The sequence below is a fragment of the Dendrobates tinctorius genome, unplaced genomic scaffold, assembly GCF_039654945.1.
Source record: "Dendrobates tinctorius isolate UK_male_01 unplaced genomic scaffold, ASM3965494v1 ptg000192l, whole genome shotgun sequence".
Classification (NCBI taxonomy): domain Eukaryota; kingdom Metazoa; phylum Chordata; class Amphibia; order Anura; family Dendrobatidae; genus Dendrobates; species Dendrobates tinctorius.
In genome coordinates, this window is record NW_027361859.1 from 12,073,425 (window position 1) to 12,093,480 (window position 20,056).

At 46.7% G+C, this 20,056-nt stretch overlaps 1 pseudogene; it reads left to right on the forward strand.

Annotated features, from left to right (window-relative positions):
• LOC141055870 (uncharacterized) overlaps window positions 1–20,056 on the forward strand; it is a 69,151-nt pseudogene that overhangs the window by 34,613 nt on the left and 14,482 nt on the right.

Sequence of the window (20,056 nt, forward strand, 5' to 3'; positions counted from 1 at the left end):
GAAAAATAATTAAATTTTTACCATAGAAAATTGCCTTAGCCCCAGATTTCACATTTTCACAAGTTAAAATGGGTAAAAATGGCACCAAAATTTGACATACAATTTCAGCGGAACGTGGCAATGTACGATATGTGGCAGTACAGTACTGCATAGCCATAAAGAGAGACTCGGGAGGGATGGACCTCTATTTAATTTTTGGAGAACAAATTTTTATAGAATAGTTTGCAGACTCCATATACAGAGCCCATAAGTGCCAGAAGAGCAGAATCCCCCCTCAAATGACCCATGGGTGTTTTCCAGACACAAGCAGCTATGTTTGTTGCTTAGTGAAAATTGCTTATCTGTCAATGTAGTGCCCGTACATTGTAGTGTCCAGAACGTTGTGGAAGCCATACATTGTAGCGCCCAAACATGTAGACACAAAATGTGATTTGGGCACAGTGTGGGGCTCAGAAGGGAGAGGGTCATTTGGATTTGGGAGCCCAGAATTCGCAGGATTACGTTTGGAGAACGGGGAATCATAGCACTTTTCTAGTACTTTTATGCTACCAGTAACGTGGAAGACCCCTATATTCCTGAGGAGATCATTTGCATATTCCCAGTGCCTTCTGGGATAAGTGAAGAGTCTCCGCGAGCTCAACGATCACTGGGTTTTGGCCGTTGCAGCTGAAAAGAGGAAATCGGAAAACCGTGCGCCGCGCTCATCTTTCATTGTTTTTAAGAAATCTCAATATGGAAGAGTCCAGGAGCCATTTGGTGAGCTGCATTTCTTGCTACATGTTCACAGACTTACCAGTGGATAAGCCAAACTACACATGCCACAAATGCAAGCTTGTGTCCCTCTTGGAGGAAAAGTTGCAAAATCTCGAAGAGAGGTTAGCTACGTTGAAGATAATTAAGGAAGGTGAAGAGTTCTTAGACAGAGCAGAATTATCTCTTCATGCTACAGAAAGAGTAGAAATTCAAAGTGCACATGAAGAAACAGAGGAATGGAAACATGTGACCCAGAGAAGCAGGAGGATCAGGAGGCAGTCAGCACCCATACTGCTCAGGAACCAGTACCAGGCTCTCATGCAGGAAAACGATGAAGAAATACATCAGGACAAGACTTTGCCCACAAACAGCAACCTTGTACGCCTTCAGAGTCCTCCTGGATGGACAAAGAAAAATGTTGTGAAGAAGAAACGGAGAGTGGTGGTCATGGGGGATTCCCTGTAGAGAGGAACAGAGACCGCTATCTGCAGACCGGATATAACTTCAAGAGAAATGTGTTGTCTTCCAGGTGCAAAAATTAAAGATGTGTCTGACAGGATCTCAGGACTCTTCAGACCTACAGATGACTACCCATTCCTGCTACTACATGTGGGGACAAATGACACCGCAAGAAACGACCTGGAAACCATCTGCAGAGACTTTGAAAACTTAGGCAAGAAAGTGAAAGAACTGGGAGCACAGGTGGTCTTCTCTTCCATCCTCCCAGTGGATGGCCATGGAACAAGGAGGTGGAATAAGATTCTGCAGGTGAACAACTGGCTACGTCGATGGTGCCGTCAGCAACGATTTGGATTTCTGGATAACGGAGTGAACTACTTATACGATGGACTACTTGCTAGAGATGGGGTGCACCTTACGAAGACTGGAAAACATGTATTTGGAAGTCGCCTTGCTACACTTGTAAGGAGAGCTTTAAACTAGAACAACATGGGAAGGGAAGCAAAAGACAAGAAAAAGCCATACACCTGACAAATACTATTGAGAACTCTGCTATTAGAAGTGGAAAGGAAGAACAAAGACAAAAGAATCTAATTAATAAAAATATTGGAGAAAGAGAAACCAATCACAAACTAAAATGTTTCTATACTAATGCACAAAGCATGGGCAACAAACAAGGAGAATTGGAACTACTAACGCAGGAAAAGAAATATGTTATTGGAATCACTGAAACTTCTTCTATGATGGAATCACTGATTGGGTGGATCAAGGAAATGCTGTAGATATAGTATATCTTGACTTCAGCAAAGTATTTGACAAAGTATCTCATACAATCCTTATTGAAAAAATGACTAAGTATGGAATGGACAAGGGAACTGTTAGGTGGATTCATAACTGGCTTGGTGATCGGACACAAAGAGTGGTCGTAAATGGCTGCACATCCAGTTGGAAGAATGTCTCAAGTGGGGTACCACAGGGCTCTGTCCTGGGCCCTGTATTGTTCAACATCTTTATCAACGATTTAGATGAAGGAATTGAGGGTAAACTGATTAAATTTGCTGATGACACAAAGCTAGGAGGGATAGCTAATACTAGAGAAGAGAGAGAGAGGATTCAAAAATATATAAATAAACTGGAGCAGTGGGCAGCAACTAACAGAATGGTTTTTAACAGGGAAAAATGCAAAGTACTACATCTGGGCAATAAAAATGAAAAAAGCATATACAGAATGGGAGGAATAGGGCTAAGCAACAGCACATGTGAAAAATACTTGGGTATACTAATAGATCACAGACTGAATATGAGTCAACAGTGTGATGCAGCAGCAAAAAAGGCAAATGCAATTCTAGGATGTATTAACAGAAGCATACAGTCTAGATCACGTGAAGTCATTATTTCCCTCTACTCCTCTTTGGTCAGACCTCATCTGGAATACTGTGTCCAGTTTTGGGCGCTACATTTTAAAAAGGACATCAACAAACTGGAGCAAGTTCAGAAAAGAGCGACCAGATTGGTGACCGGTCTGCAAACCCTGTCTTATGAGGAACGGTTGCAGGATTTGGGAATGTTTAGTTTGCAAAAGAGAAGACTGAGAGGAGACTTAATAGCTGTCTACAAATATCTCAAGGGCTGTCACATTGTAGAAGGATCATCTTTATTCTCATTTGCACAAGGAAAGACTAGAAGCAATGGGATGAAACTGAATGGGAGGAGACACAGATTAGATATTAGAAAAAACTTTTTGACAGAGTGATCAATGAGTGGAACAGGCTGCCACGAGAAGTGGTGAGTTCTCCTTCAATGGAAGTCTTCAAACAGAGGCTGGACAGACATCTGACTGGGATGATTTAGCGAATCCTGCTTTGAGCAGGGGGTTGGATCAGATGGCCCAGGAGGTCCCTTCCAACTCTACGATTCTATGATTCTATTCACCATATATACTCGAGTATAAGCCGACCCGAGTATAAGCCGAGGCCCCTAATTTTGCCATGGAAAGCTGGGTAAACTTATTGACTCGAGTGTAAGCCGGGTATGCATTGTACCTCGTCCCTGTCGTGGTATACATTCCCCCCCCCCCCCGTTTACAGAGTAGTATAGATTATATACAGAGGGTTATACACAGTATACAGCTGTTTAGACCACACAGTATATACAGTATACACAGCAGTGTATAGATCATATACTTCTGTATACAGGGGGTTACACACAGTATAAAGCTGGTGACACCGCACAGTATATAAAGCAGTATACAGATCATATACTCCTGTATACAGAGGCTTACACACTTCACACCGCGGATTATATGCCCCTGTACACCGCTAGTTTCCCCACGCAGCTCCCTCACGAGCCCAGGGTTTCCTCTTACCGGACGAGCTGATGAGGATGACGGTGAAGGCCAGCGTGGTGGCAACCCCATGGCTGCGGAGAAATCTACAAAGACAGTGGTAGTGCTGACTACAGGAGGCGGGCGGGAGGCAGTGTTTCCGGTCACCAGCGGACGGCAGAGTGAGAAGCAGCAGCAGCCAGGAGAGCGGGGCCCTCATGTACCGGCGCAGAGGGGGGTGAGTATAATCTCTTCTGTTAGTAGACGGCTGCAGCTGCTCCCCCTCCCCCGCTGGCTTTTTGGCGTATGACTCGTGTATAAGCCGAGGGGGGGGGTTCAGCACAAAAAAAGTGCTGAAAATCTCGTCTTAGGCTGGTTTCACATTAGTGTTTGGTCTCGTAGACCATGCTCCAGGCATGGCCTACTAAATGATGCAATCGATAACTGTTGTAGCATTTAGTGGGTTAAACAGCCGAGGACAGTGCAGGTACGGCTCCTGGCTGTGAGATCCGGGGCTCGGCTATCACGTAAGCCAAGCTCCCTTAGGCGATCGTACTGGCACAGCGCCTGTATCACACACGATCGTCATGATGTACCTATACATCATTGCTCAGGAACCCCATCTGACCACAACTTATAGGTACGTCAAATGTCACGACGGGGTTAATGATCAGGTGATAATTAATTAATAGCAACCTTCAGACTAGTTATTTGTTATTTTTATGCATGGAGTGATACAGCATTCAAATATGCCAAAACAATAAAACTGACTAATTTACATAACCTTAAAGGGGATCTCCAGGAATGTGATAAATATGACCTTTGTCACATATTTCACAGTGCAGCCCGTCCTAGTTACGTGTCAGGGCGAGTTGCAAACTGAAGAAAGATAGCTTGACAAGTGTCTCAACTGTCAGAGAAGCAGCATCATAAACAAGCAAAGCTCATTCAGCCGCAGAGCAGAGCTGTGGCATGAGAAAAAAATAAATCCTCCTGCTGACTGAGCACAACAGGGTATTTTTTCCTGCTTCCTCCTCCTCCATGCTTCATTGTATAACCATTCTGTTCTGTCAGCCGGATGGCATTACAACAGGGGATGGTGATGGGCACACAGGGCTGAGGCTGGAGAGAAAAAACCCTGTTGTACTCAGCAGGGAAATTAAATTTTTTTTCTCATGTCGCTGCCCTGCCCAGTGGCTGAGTGACGGATAGTTGTTCAGAATGCTGCTCCTCTGACAATTGTTCCTTTTCTTGAGCTGTGTTTCTTAAGTCTGCTACCCATCCTTCCATGTGAAAAGGATGGGTTGCAGTTTGAAATATTTGACAAAGACCATTTTTAAGCTTTGTTTATAATATATACAGTGGGTACGGAAAGTATTCAGACCCCTTTAAATTCTTTGTTTAATTGCAGCCATTTGGTAAATTCAAAAAAGTTCATTTTTTCCTTATTAATGTACACTCTGCACCCCATCTTGACAGAAATGTAGACATTTTTGCAAATTTATTAAAAAAGAAAAATCGAAATATCGCATGGTCATAAGTATTCGGACCCTTTGCTCAGACACTCATATTTAAAGGGAATCTGTCACCCCATTTTCCGATTATCAGCTGCCGGCACTGACATCAGTGGCTTATCTACAGCATTCTGTAATGCTGTAGATAAGCCCCCGATGTAACATGAAAGATAAGAAAAACAAGTTAGATTATACTCATCCTGGCATCCGGTCCGGTCCGATGGGTGTCGCGGTCCGGTCCGGCGCCTCGCATCTTCTAATGATGACGTGCTCTTCTTTGCTGCCTGTCGTGGGTCCTGCGCAGGCGCACTGCTGTGCCCTGTTGAGGGCAGAGCAGAGTCCTGCAGTGCGCAGACGCCAGGAGAGGTCCGCTACCGCTACCATTAGCAGGTCAGGTACTTTGAAAGCTGTCATGCATAATTAAGCCTTTGGTATCTCTCCCTTTCAGATAGACCTTATGTTACACTGTTAATCACTCAGGAAGTTTACTTAAGGGATTTACCAACTAAATCTGGGCGATTTTTTTTTTATTCCCTACACCTAGCCTTATTTATTGGTTGCCACATGGCTATATTCACATGAAATTTTGGTTGGTCAATGGGGGACATATTTATGCCTTAATATTATTTTTTTTTTTTTTGCATTTGCACTTTATAGTTGTATTTAGGACCTGAATTTATATGCTCTTTATCTGTTAATGAGCTTAGTAGGTATGCACAGGTGTGCTTTGGTTGTTTTATGGAGAATGCTATTATGACACATTGCAGCAGTCTTTTTCCATGTAGCCTTATGGCATTTCATTTGGATTGAATTAAATTCTCATGTATTCAGTAGGTATCTTAACCACTTATATTTACTTTAGTGCTAAAAAAATTTTTTTAGGACTTGTTATAGTGGTTAGCTTTAACCATATTTTTATGCCAAGTATGTAATCCGGTGCACTAGTATGTTTCAATCCATGATATTTTGTATGTGACCAAGCTGCAGGTAGCTATTATTTTGCATTTTTGTATCTCTGTCAATGACTTTTAATATTGAGTAATATTTAATCAAATGGATTTCCTATAAAGTGGCTTATACTTCCCAATTTTAGTAGGTTGTATGGTTAGTACCTAGTAGTAGCACCCCCCTTTTGCAAGTTTTACAGCTTGTAAAAGGTTTTTGAAGCTAGAGAAGTTTTTCAATTCTTGTTTGAGGGATTTTCATACATTCTTTCTTGGAAAATTCTTTCAGTTCCGTGAGATTCCTGGGTGGTCTTGCATGCACTGCTATTTTGAGGTCTAGCCACAGATTTTCAATGATGTTCAGATCAGGGGACTGTGAGGGCCATTGTAAAACCTTCAGCTTGCGCCATTTCAGTCTATTGTGGATTTTGATGTGTGTTTAGGATCATTATTCATTTGTAGAAGCCATCCTGTTTTCTCCTTTTTTTTACAGATGAAGTTATGTTTGCATCTAGATTTTGATGAAATGTCATTGAATCAGTGAAATGTTTCCCGTGCCATTGGCGGCAATACAACCCCAAAGCATGAATGATCCACCCCCATGCTTAATGGTTGTCGAGATGTACTTTTCCTGAAATTCTGCGCCTTTTTTTCTCCACACATACCTTTGATCATTATGGCCAAAGCGTTCTATTTTAACCTCATCGATCCACAGGATTTGTTTCCAAAATGCATCAGGATTGTTTAGATGTTCGTTTGCATACCTCTGAAGCTGAATATTATGGTGAGGATGCAGGAGAGATTTTCTTCTAATGACACTTCCATGAATGCCATATTTGTACCACAACTTTAGAATCTGCTAAATCTTTCTGAAGGTCTTTTTCAGTCAAGCAGGGGGTTCTCATTTGCCTTTCTAGCAATCCTATGAGCTGTTCTCACGGAAATTTTACTTGGTCTTCCAGACCATATCTTGACCTCCACTATTCCTGTTAACTGCCATTTCTTAATTACATTTCAAACTGAAGAAAGGGCAACTTGTGTAATTCCAGTGTCTCTGCATTCCATTCCCCGGCAGAGACACCGGTGCTCTCATCGCCGTATCCCCGCACCTCCCTCTCCTCCGCCTTCCATCCCTGCCTTGTCTCTGGCGCCTCTGCTCTTCTCCTCCCTCCCCCAGCAGAGATGCCGACATACTACCTGCCACGGTCCAGCACCCTGTCCTCATCCTCCTGTGGCTGCCTGGGGTCTGTGCACTATTCTCAGATCCCTTTGCACAGTGCTTGGGGTGCATGAGCGCGGTCCTAACTTCTTAAAGAGACAGTGCGCCATTCTAAAGTATCTTTAGAAAATAGCTGGGGAGAACTTAATTATTTAAGGCATGTCCACTAGGTAGAAGTTGCCTGTGCAATGTTGTAAGATTGTTTGCTAACACTCTTGTTAGTTTTCAGATCCCAGTGCTTATTTCCTCATACACTTGCCTGTCTATCTGCCTTACCTGCCTGCCTGTCTATTAGGGTACCGTTACACCTAGCGATGCACCAGCGATCCCGACCAGCGATATGACACGGTCAGGATCGCTGGTGCATCGCTAGGTGGTCGCTAGTGAGCTGCCACACAGGCAGATCTCACTAGCGACATCGCTGGGGACAGGGATCGCTACTTACCTGTCAGACGCGGCGATCCTGCGTCCTCCCGCCCGGCTCCACGCGCCGCTCGTCGGCGCCGCAGGAAGTGGCCGACGAGGAATGGTCCAGCAGCTTCTCGCGCGATCAGCGATAACCAGCGGGGGAGCCGGTCGCAGGTAAGTATCACATGCAGCGATATCGCTAGCAATATCGCTGCAACGTCACAAAATCGGTGACTTTACAGTGATATTGCTAGCGATATCGCAGTGTGTAACGGGGGCTTTAGTCAGTCCAGTCAGCACCTGCCAGTGCCCATCTTCACATCAGCCGGTCCCGTCTGTACCCGTGTTCTTACTCTGCCTGCGTGGATCTACTAGACATTTATTTGGGCAGCCCAGCTACCTGTTACCAGGGGCTATTCTGCCATCTACCCATGGTCAGTCGTGGAGTAACACCTGGACCACCTCCCTTGTCTCTCCTCAGATTTCGGTATCATATGCTGCTGCATATCCAAGGTCAGATTGGGTGAGGTTCCTAGACATGCTCCTCCATGCCTTCCTTGGGCTCTGTTACAGTGTTTCCACCACCCAGCCCATTACAGTTTGCACAGGTCATGGAATCCACTGGATCCCAGACATTTCCTCTTTCAGACATGTACCAGTAGGTCGCCCGCCAGAAGGAGCAGCAAGATAAAATGCTCCCCTACTTACGGACAGTAACCACCTGTATAGAAGCATTGATAACTTCGGCGACTCCTGCACCTAATTAAGCTGCAACTGCCTCTGAGATGATCCAGCAGTCTACCAACTATGTGTCCAGTTCTGGACCCTGTCTATCTGGACCCTATGAGGGAGAGCCCTGCCCTGTGTCGGGGGTTTATTAATCAGTGCACGCTGCACTTTGAACTCCTGGCTCATCAGTTTGTCTCCAACCTGGTCAAAGTGACTTTCATCATGTCTCATGTCTCTTGTGAAGCCCTGGCGTGGCTCAACCCACTATGGGAGAGAGGGGATCCTCTTGTATCAAATCTTCAGTCTTTCCTAGAGGGGTTCAGGAACGATTTTTACAAGCCCGGACATGCGTCCTCTTCGGCCTCCTCTCTTCTCCGACTGCATCAGGGAAACCTCACAGTGGGCCAGTACGCTGTACCTTTCCGCACACTCTCATCTGAAATTGCCTGAAATTATGAAACTCTGGTGTCCACCTTCTTGGAGGGCCTTTCCGGGTGTGTCAAAAACGACCTGGATGACCTGATGTCCCTGGCTACACGGATTGACATCAGGCTCCTGGAGTGCCCCAAGGAAAAGATCCATGAGAGAAGACCCTTACGCCTGGCACCTACCTTCCAGAGGCCGGTTATATAGCAAGCCTCAGCCTTGGCATCCTCTCCAGAGTCCATGTAAGTGGACCAGGTGACTATGGCCAATCATCGTCAAGAGGCCTGAGAGTACCGATGGTAAGTGCTTCTATTGTGGCCGTCCCCAAGCATGTCATTCTCTCCTGTCCTGAGAGACCAGGTAACTCCAGAGCCTAGAGTCGGTGGGAGAGGCCACTCTGTGTAAGAATTAACCCTCTCCATCACTGTTTCTAGCAGTAGCGGTGTCCTGTGGCAACATCCGTTTTGTAGAATCCGCCTATCCGTACTCTGGTTCTGCGGGTGATTTCATACAACAGGTCCTCGTAGAGCGATATAAGATCCTAAGATCCTGGTCCAGCGTCTACAGGATCCATTGGTGGTATCTTCGGTGGATAGAAGACTTCTCTCCGAATCCATCTTGTCTGTTACCGAGCCAGTGGAACTTCAGGAAGGAATGTTTAAAAAAAAAATCAGAAGAAAGAAAGTTCAGCTCCTGCTGCTTGTAAAATCTTCTTTAATAGGAAACATTTAAAATGAACAATTCAAGAAGCTCTCCATATAACCGCACCACAGCAGAAAGAAAGAGGCTACGCGTTTCGACCAGACAGTCTTTGACAAAGACCGTCAGGTGGAAACGCATAGCCTCTTTCTGCTGTGGTGCGGTTATATGGAGAGCTTCTTGAATTGTTCATTTTAAATGTTTCCTATTAAAGAAGATTTTACAAGCAGCTGGAGATGAACTTTCTTTCCTCTGATTTGTAACATGGGTCCACACGGAATTCCGAGTTTCTGCTTTCAATTTCTGGTGATCTGGCTTCTTTTGCTTTTTTTTTACACTTAAAAAAAATTCTCTGTATGTGCTGTCCGGTCTATCTCACCCTCTGCCTTTAGATCTACCATGGCTGCAAACACACGAGCCAGTTCTGGACTTGAAGTGTGGAGAAGTACTTCGCTGGGGTCAAGTTTGTCACGAGAGTTGCCTTGCTTCCGTTTGTCCTGCATAATCTCCAACTTCTCCCACTAATTTGCCTGCGGCATGTTGGACATATGCGGATCACTTTGACAAGAAAGAAGCTGAGACTTTGCCGCCTCATAGGCAGTATAACTGCCCAATTGACCTTCTGCCTGATGCATCTCTTCCACGAGGCCGAACCTATCCCCTGTCACAGACTGCGACTCATGCTATATCCGAGTATGTCGAGGAGAGCCTTGCTAAGGGATTTATCCGGAAATCGTCCTCTCCGGACGGAGCTGGATTCTTCTTTGTGAAGAAGGATGGTTCTCTGCGACCCTGAACTGACTGTAGGGGTCTTAACCAAATCACAGTTAAGAATAGGTATACATTGCCTCTCATCTCCGAGTTTTTTAATCGCCTGAAGGGTTCCAGAGTCTTTTCGAAGCTCCGACCTATGAGGGACAGACAACCAGATTCGGATTCGCCAGGGAGATGAATGGAAGACAGTCTTTAACACCCGCAACCAACGGCTATTACGAGTATCGTGTTATGCTGTTTTGCCTCTGTAATGTCCCAACAGTCTTTCAATAACTGGTAAATGACATCTTCCGGGACCTCTTCTACTCGTGTCCGGTAGTATATGTAGATGACATCTTGGTATTCTCTCCTGAACTACCAACACACAGGAGAGATGTTTGCCAGGTTCTGCTATGGTTAAGAACTAACTGTCTGTGCGCTAAATATGAAAAATGCGTTTTGAAGCAGACCTCTCTTCCATTTCTTGGTTACATAGTATCTGAGACTGGTCTGAAGACGGATCCTGAGAAGGTCTCCGCCATCCTGAAGTGGCCTCATCCGAACGGTGTTATGCCTATCCAATGATTTTTCAAATTATTATAACCAATTCATCCTGCATTTTTCCTCCTGGACTGCTCCCATTTCTGTCCTGCCTACAAAGGGGCCAATCCCAAGAAGTGGACTCCAGAATCAGAAGATACCTTTGTATCCCTCAAGCAGGCTTTCTCCTCAACCCCTGTACTGCATCATCCAAACCATAACAAGCATTTTTTCCTGGAGGTGGATGCCTCTTCCTCAGGGGCTGGTGGCATTCTTACTCAGAAGGCTTCATTTGGTTGCATGATGACTTGCGGCTACTTCCCTAAGATCTTCTCTGCCCCAGAACGCAATTACTGTATTGGCGATAGAGAACTGCTTGTGATCTAGGTGGCTCTGGAAGAGTGGCGATGCATGCTTGAAGGAGCGATGCACCCGATGGTAATATACACTGACCGCAAGAATCTTTCTTATTTGCAATCCGCATAGCGACTTAATCCTCAACAAGCCAGGGGTTGTTTGTTTTTCGCTTGTTTCAGCTTCACTCCATTTCCGGCCGGCTGACAAACACATCAAGGCAGATGCTCTCTACAGCCCTCCGATGAGGAGGTAGAGCTTAAACACATCTTCGAGCCCTCCAAAATAATTATGGTTGCTGTATTGGACTTGTCTCGTCCCCCACTTCCCCCAGTAAGACCTTTGTAGCTGAACTGATAGGAAGCGGGTTCTTTTCTGTGGTCATTTGTCTAAGCTAGCGGGCCATGCCGTACAGAAGACTGCTCTCCTCATTTCTCAACATTTTTGGTGGATAAACAGCAAATAGTGGAACAAGGTCCACTAGAAAATCTTTCACAATAAAGTGTATATCAGCAATAGAGAAAGTATTAAAAAAATAACTTTTATTATAATCATTAAAATATAACAATAGCTACTGTAAGACAGCGGTAGCGCCGTACGCAGAGATGAGGCAGTGACCCACAATGTTCAAACATAAAAGTATCTTTAGGCTGTGGGCACACGTAGCGTTTTAAAACGCTCACTAAAAACCGCACTCCTTCCCAGAAATCGCGCGTTTTTTTCCCCGCGCGATTTTACCGCGATTATGATCGCGATTTTGCCGTGATTTTCGCGTGCGATATTCAAGCACTTTCCAAGCGATTTGAAGCATCGCTTGGAAAGTGATTGACAGGTTGGTCACACTCGTCAAACATAGTGTTTGACAAGTGTGACCAGGTTTTTACTATTGAGGCCGCCTATGCGGCATCAATAGTAAAAGATAGGATGTTAAAATGCTAAAAAAAAATAAAAAAATCGGTGTATATTTATCTTCCGGCGTCCCGCGCTGCATTCCCGGGCCTCAGCGTTCCCAGTAATGCCTTGCGAGACCTGTGATGACGTAGTCTCGCGTTGCTATAGCGATCTCGTGAGACCGCTAGAGTCACGCGAGACTACGTCATTACAGGGCCTTGCCGCAAGGCATTACTGGGAACGCTGAGGCCCGGGAATGCAGCGCGGGACATCGGAAGGTAAATATACCCCGATTTTTTATTTTTTATTCTTTTTTTTACAGGGGTATGGTACCCAGGGCCTGGAGGACAGTCTCCTCTCCTCCACACCGTGGGTACCAACCGCACATGAGACGTTTAACTTCGCGCATGGTGGGCATAGCCACATGCGGGAAGTAAGCGATTCTCATGCATTCCTATGGGTGCGGAATCGCGGCAATTCTTTGCGATTCCGCACAAAAGAATGAGCATGCTGCGATTTTTTTCCGCGATGCGATTCCGCCGCGGAAAAAAGCGCAGCATTAGCACAGCATGTGCGGAATGCCATAGGAATGCATGGGGTTCGTTCTGTACACGATTTTTAAGCGTTTTCGCGCCGAAAATCGCGGCAAAAACGCTTAAAAATTGCTACGTGTGCACATAGCCTTAATGTGTTATCTTCACACAGAAAGGTTCCAAACCATACAATTGCATATAACTTCAGTGCATATATTCAGTGTTCAATTCATACTCGTTCATAGCACTACATAGTGCACGGCTTTGTATCACAGTCCCTACTAAACATGCCGGACTTCACCTTGTCCAGTTTCCATGAATGACTCCACGCGGTGCCAATGTCTCTCACTTACAGCCTCCTTTAGTCTCTTTACTCGTGCACACAGCCGTACACAGTACTTGATATCCTCCAGATCGCAGCCAGGCACCATATCCATCTGTTTGCAGTCATTACTCACACAAGTCTTTCTTCGGGCACAGGAACTGTCTACCTCTGGTGCACCTCAGGGTACAAGACATGCACATCCGATTCCAGTCACTGTGGACAGCAGCACCACTGTGTACGCTGTCGGTTGCCAGGCCTCACTCTGGCCCTGACACACCTGAGACTCCTCAGACTCACTCAGACCTGCTAACCCTTTCCTGCAGGGCTTTTATGACAGAAACCTATGGCTTTCAGCCACATGGAAACCCTGGATCTGGAATGGAACAGACTGCAACAAACTACTATCCTGCAGTCTGCTTCACACACCACATCCAGAGCAGGTTTTCCCTCCATCCTCTGCCTTGGACACAAACATTTCCAAGACTACCACTTACTTTTATTATCAGTCTGCATTGCAGTCACAGCTACGCCCGTGACTGCCGTGCCACACCTATGGCCTTCATACTCGTCCGTGCACATCCTGGGGAGACTACACAGTGACCCCTACCTGTGACATCGGTCACTGCTTCAGCATTGCAATCCCAGCTACGCCTGTGACCGCAATGCATTCCTATAGCCTCAATATGCCTCTGTGCATATCCTGGGGAGAAAACACATCGCCCCTAGCTGTAACAGGGTTCACTGCCCCACACTATCTAAAGAAAGAAAATGAGGGCTCAAAAGTACACTATGGTAACCTGAATGTATAGAAAACCTCACTTCTCTGAATGAAAATCAGATCAGCCAAATACTGATCCAGATGGTAAACTGTTGTGAACTCATTTTCTGGTCTGCCTCTGGTTTCTGGTGAGGGAGCTGGTTGTGCTGACAGAAGAGTTGTGAGTTCTCTTTTCGGGCTCCCTCTGGTGGTGGCAGGAAGTAGTGAAGCTGATCTAATTAACAGAGACCTGCCACCTGATAATGAGGAAGAGGAGTGGACATCTGGAGTCTCAGACTGGATTTAAGACAGCTGACTCCCTATTCCCATGCTGGTGATTTTTTCCTATCTCCTGAGGTCTTAGTTTCCAGCTCAGTTCCTGCCATCTCAAGCTAAGTTGTCTTTGCTAATGTTCACATTTGATTTGGTTTGGTCTATTCAGTATTTTGTGTGGTCAGCCAGCGAAACACCCTCATTTGCATACTGAAGTAGATTTTACTTTATAAAAACTTTTCTATAGGAATATACCCCCTAATCCCCATTCTAAAGTGTCAGCCTCCCCCAAATGCCCGGCCTGCATAGAACTAGACTCCCCTGTACACCAGTATATAGCAGCACCAGCCTCCCCTGTTCACCAGTATACAGCAGCACCAGCCTCCCCTGTTCACCAGTATACAGCACAGCCTCCCATGTCACCAGCCTCCCCTGTTCACCAGTATACAGCACAGCCTACCCTGTCACCAGCCTCCCTTTTTAATCAGTATACAGCAGCATCCTCCCCTGTCACAAGCCTCCTCTCACCAGTATACAGCAGCAGCCTCCCCCATCTATAGCTCTATGAGCTCTCACCTGCTCCTGAGTCCTCCTCCGATCTCATCTTCCTCCTCCTCTGCTGTGATGTCTGCAGTGAGAAGATGATCTCACCCTTCTCACATGCACAGACGCTGCAGCATCTCAGATGCAGGGACCTCTCTGACTCAGGAAGTTGCAGCGCCATTACTTCCTAGGTCAGTCAGCTCCCTGCATCGAGGTGAATATGGAGGTGCGCCCACTCCCCCTCCTGACCCCAACCCCCCCTCCGAAATGACAGCAGATTTCCTGGATTGTCTAAAGGAGACGAGGGGAGGTTAAAAAATAAAGTAAAAAAATTTTCTTCCCTCTCTTGGTGCCGCCCCCTGCGGCCCGGAGCCCTAGGCAAGTGCCTTCCAGTGCCTAGTGGCAAGTACGGCCCTGACTGTAGTGCCGTGTATCATCACTGCCTGTCAGTGAAATACTAACGGCCCCATACACATGAGATAAGCGTTGAGTGAACGGTCATTTGGCAGACGGCTATCTCCTCCGACTCCCCCATACACACAGATATTCCAGCTTTCCTGTGGTCTGTATGAGAGAGTCGCCTCCAGACTCCTCTAGCGGAGGATTATCTACAGTAAGAACAAACGGATTATCCTCTGAAATTCAGGATGCCAGATCCTTCTCTGCCCTGATATCATCTGTCAGGAGGCCCCCAAATACATTATATAGTCGCCCAAACCCCCAAAATCAGTCCTTTCATGTAACTTTAGTGTAATATGTATGGGGGCGATGAAAGGTAACTTATTGGTTGCTGCCTCTGGCCCGGACTAATAGACCTTCATACATTGCAGGCCAGACACCATTAGTGTTTTTCCTGTAATATAGGAAAGCCTAAGGCCAGAAATAAACCCCATTAAACCCTGTACATGGAGACTTTGGGATCAGAAAATTTCTGTCCACGTTGTTTGTGGAAACAAAAAATCTTTTATAAAAGCCTCAAACTTCTGTGTGTGACTCAGACATGAGATCTAACGTGATAGAAGATTACAGTGCGGGGAAGACGGGAAACCTTCATATAGACGGCCGGTGGGGATGGAGTCAGTGACGGACTCTGGCCAAATATGTTTCTAGAGCCGTAGTAGAAGATGAAGATGTCGTCCTCATCATGAAGTAGTTATTTCTCCTGTCCCGTGTAATGAATATCTCCTGCAGTATTGCTAATGCCGATTCCAGTGTCGGGAAATGAGACGAGAATTAGCGTTATGGAAGATGAGTCTATGAGGAACGTATTCAGCTGCCGACTCCGAGGAAGAAACTGCTTGTTGTCTGTGGCCTAAATATATAGGTTTTATTAGTAGATGTAAAGAAGGAAACTAAATACTGTAAAATAATAAAATCTCATATGTTTCCCTTATTATCTCCAGTAATTGTATTACACAGGATTTTTATGATGTTACATCGGCTCATCTTCTTCTCATTCAGGTCTCTACAATATCGGATCCTCTCAGTGAAGATCTTCTGTATAAGAGAATTTTCCTTATTTACCGATCAAGGATGGATCTGGACAGAGACAAGATGGCGGAGAGGATATTACACCTCACCCTAGAGATGCTCTTCCGGCTTACTGGAGAGGTGAGAGATTCTGATGACGTCACATTACATCATTCTTATCTATGGGAATAACAGATGGACAGAACTGGAGAGGTGAGGACTCTGGAAATGTCTGTAGTGAGATTTATTACTGTGTCTCTCCATAACCAGGATTACACAGTAGTGAAGAAGACCTCTAGTGAGTGCTGTCAGGACCCTGTGTCTGAGGGATGGGGAAGACCCCTTAGCCTAATCATGGGGCCTCCACCTCACCCCCTGATACATGAGGACATCAATGACCAGAAGATCCTAGAACTCACCTACAAGATGATTGAGCTGCTGACTGGAGAGGTGACACTGCTGGGAATGCTTGGATATTTTATAGTAATGCTATGAAGGGATCGGGGGGGATGACAGTATCATTGTATGTGTCAGGTTCCTATAAGGTGTCAGGATGTCGCTGTCTATTTCTCCTTGGAGGAGTGGGAGTATTTAGAAGGACACAAAGATATGTACGAGAATGTCAAGATGGCGGTTCCCCAGCCCCTCACATCACCAGGTAATAGACAGGACTAAATACACACAGCCTATAATTATCTGTATGTAAAGAATGAATTCAGTCCCTGTATGTGTTTCCTCCAGATCTATCCAGTAAGAAGACAACACCAGAGAGATGTCCCCGTCCTCTTCTTCCACAGGACTGTAAACAAGAATATCCCAATGTTCCTCAGGATCATCAGGTAGATGGAGAGAAGGTGTCAGGAGATCTCCCCATGATGTGTAGACAGTTGTGAAAGTCTTGTGTTCAGTCTTGTTTTAGCCACCAGTATTAAATGTTTTATACTTGTGTAATGAGAGCGGTGGAGATGGCAGGATTAGAGCTGATCATAGATGTGACTTCTCCATCTGGCTGATACTTTTACAATATTTGTTTCAGGGTAAAGACATGATCCATATTATTTCTACAGAGACATATGTGAGGAGTATTGAGCGGTGTAAAGAGGAGATTCTTACATATGACTACCCAGGTGAGTAGTAACCACTAAATGCAGAGATGTCACAGATTCTTCTCAGCCACCGTCTGTGGGTGCTTCATTGGTTGGGTCGTCGGGCCTTATAGCATTCGAGTGATCATCATTTTATATCTAGACCACAACATTCTCCTCCACCAAAAACTGTTCAAATGACTCTGGTCATTGAATTCCCTTTTCTGTAGAACTTACAATCTGGAATATCAACCAACTGAAATGAAAAGACTACAGTGGCATGTAAGAGTTTGGGTACCCCTGCTCAAAATTACTGTTATTATGAACAGTTAAGCAAGTTGAAGCTGAAACGGTATCTAAAAGTTGTAAAGTTAAAGATAGCACATTTCTTTTGTATTTGTTAGGGCCTGCGGAACGCACTACATATTAAATAACGTAAAGTGCGTTCGCCGCTCGAGGTCCACCGTGCAGAAGATGTTAACACTGCTGCTAGACAATGGCGGACGTACAATATGGCGGTATAACGCACGCGGGTTGAACGTCACCCGGGTGCGCTGAGCGATCTCTGTTTAATCACAGAGACGCCTAAGTGTAATAAACACAAAAGGCTGAGCCTGTTAGTGTCACAGGTCTCAGAGAAGTGCACGCACGGTATATGGTCACAGGAACTGGACCCTAGGCAGGGGATCAGCGTCCGTCTAGACCTACCGTGTGTGCGGCGTCGCTACTGCGGATGCCAAGCAGAGCTGCAGACTGCAGCGCGGCGACAGACACTGCCGCTAATCGACAGTGCCCGGTAGCAGGCGCACTGTCGGACGCTAGCACTGTGGAGGATGTTATAGTGGCTTGAGACTTGCCACTGGCTGGCGCTGACTCTAAAGCGAAGTCCCTATACACACTCGTAATATCAGAGGGAGGGGATCTTAATGAGTCAATCTCAGGTACATGCATCCATCATCATTCACACACTTAGCAACTAGAGACTATACTAGCGCATGGCCAAGCGGCCATGCGAACCTTTTATAGCCGAGACCTTCCGGAAGCTTCCAGCTCCCTGAGATGGACAAATCAGATCACGAGAAAGACCTGGACATGTGACTCCCGATCTCTAATGGGAGATCGTCTCGTGAGCATGCTCAGTAGAGCGACGGGAGGACTTCGCCTCTGAAGTGACTTGCTGCTGGGCAGCCTGCGCTGCTATTGCTGACACAGAGGTGGCAGCAGCAGTCAAACTCAGAGAGCTAATCTGAGCAGAGCGTCTGGGTTGCCGAGATTGCTGTGCAGGCTCCCGAGCGGTCGGTGGAGATTGGGTGACCGCTGAGTGCAAGGCTCTGGATTCCTGCTGTGCAGTTGCAGGAACCCGACGCCTAACATTACCCCCCCCTCCTAGGGCCCCCTCCCCTTTGAGCCTCGCTACGCTCAAAAGCCGCGATCAGGAGCAGGGCATGGATGTTCTTCACTGGTTCCCAGGTCCGGGCCTCAGGACCATGACCCTTCCAGTCCACCAAATAAAATTTTTGCCACGCACAACCCTGCGCCCCACAATGGCGTTAACCCCAAACTCGTCCGAAGACCAGTCTGATGTCCCGGCAGATGACTCAGAAAACCGGGACATGTGAACAGGCTTGAGAAGGGACACGTGGAAGGTGTCAGAGATGGCCAAATGTGATGGAAGAGCCAATCGATAGACCACCGAGCTGATCCGCTCGAGGACTTTGAAGGGACCAATGTACCAATGTATCGCGGCGTGAACTTGGAGGACTCGGCCCGTAGTTTGATATTTCTGGCAGAGAGCCACACCAAATCGCCAGGGGCAAAAGTTGGAGCGGGGCGCCGATGTGTGTCGGCGGACGCCCTCATTCTCTCTTTAGAGGCTCTAATGGCATCCTGGGTGCGATCCCAAATGTCGCGAGCCTCCACTGCCCAGTCTGCCACCCTGGAATCAGTGGAAGACACTGGCATCGGGACGGGACGCGCGGATGCTGGCCGTAATTAAGAAGGAACGGCGTCTGACCAGTGAAATCAACCACTGTGTTATTCAGGGCAAATTCAGCCCACGGTAGTAAGGATGCCCAGTCATCCTGCCTGGCAGAGACAAAATGTCTCAGGTACGTGACCACAGTTTGATTGGCTCTCTCAACCAACCCGTTCATCTCAGGATGATATGCGGAGGACAAATTGAGCTCGATACTGAGTAGACTGCAGCGCTCCCTCCAAAATCGAGACGCAAATTGGGGACCTTGGTCACTGACTATTTTGTCTGGCATGCCGTGCAAACAAAATACGTGCTTTATGAACAGTGCGGCAAGACCACGAGCGGAAGGCAGCCGCGCGAGTGGCACCAGATGCACCATTTTAGAAAAATGATCGGTGACCACCCAGATGACCATGCTGCCACCAGATTTGGGCAGGCGGACCACAAAGTCCATGCCGACCATCTCCCAGGGTCTGTCTGCCACCGGCAAGGGATACAGTAACCCAGCCGGCCTCTGTCTAGAGGACCTTTTTCGAGCACAAGAGACACATGCCTGAATGTACTCTTTTGTGTCCCGAGCCATGTGCAGCCACCAATAGGACCTTGCCAGGAGTTCTGTGGTCCGCTTATTGTCAAAGTGACCACCCACCCTGGACGCGTGTGCCCAGGCGAGGACCTCTGGTCGCGGGTGAGGAGGAACAAAGGTTTTGTCCAGCGGTACTGCCTCAAGAGCAACCGGGCCCACAGTCCTCAGGCTCTCAGTGGGGACAATTAGCCGAGGCTCAGCCTCCTCTTCCTCCGCTGAAACCACCGAGCGAGAGAGAGCAATTTGCATTGACGTTCTTCTCTCCAGACAGATAGTGCAAGGTGAAGCGGAAGCGGGAGAAGAAGAGCAACCAAAGGAGCTACCAGTGTGGAGAAGTGGGGGATGAACTGACGGTAATAGTTAACGAACCCCAAAAAGCGCTGCACCGCTTTCAGAGAATGGGGCTCCTGCCAGTCCATTACCGCCTGCAGTTTGGCAGGATCCATACCCAACCCCTGGGCCGAGATGATATAGCCCAGGAACGGCAAGGACTCCTG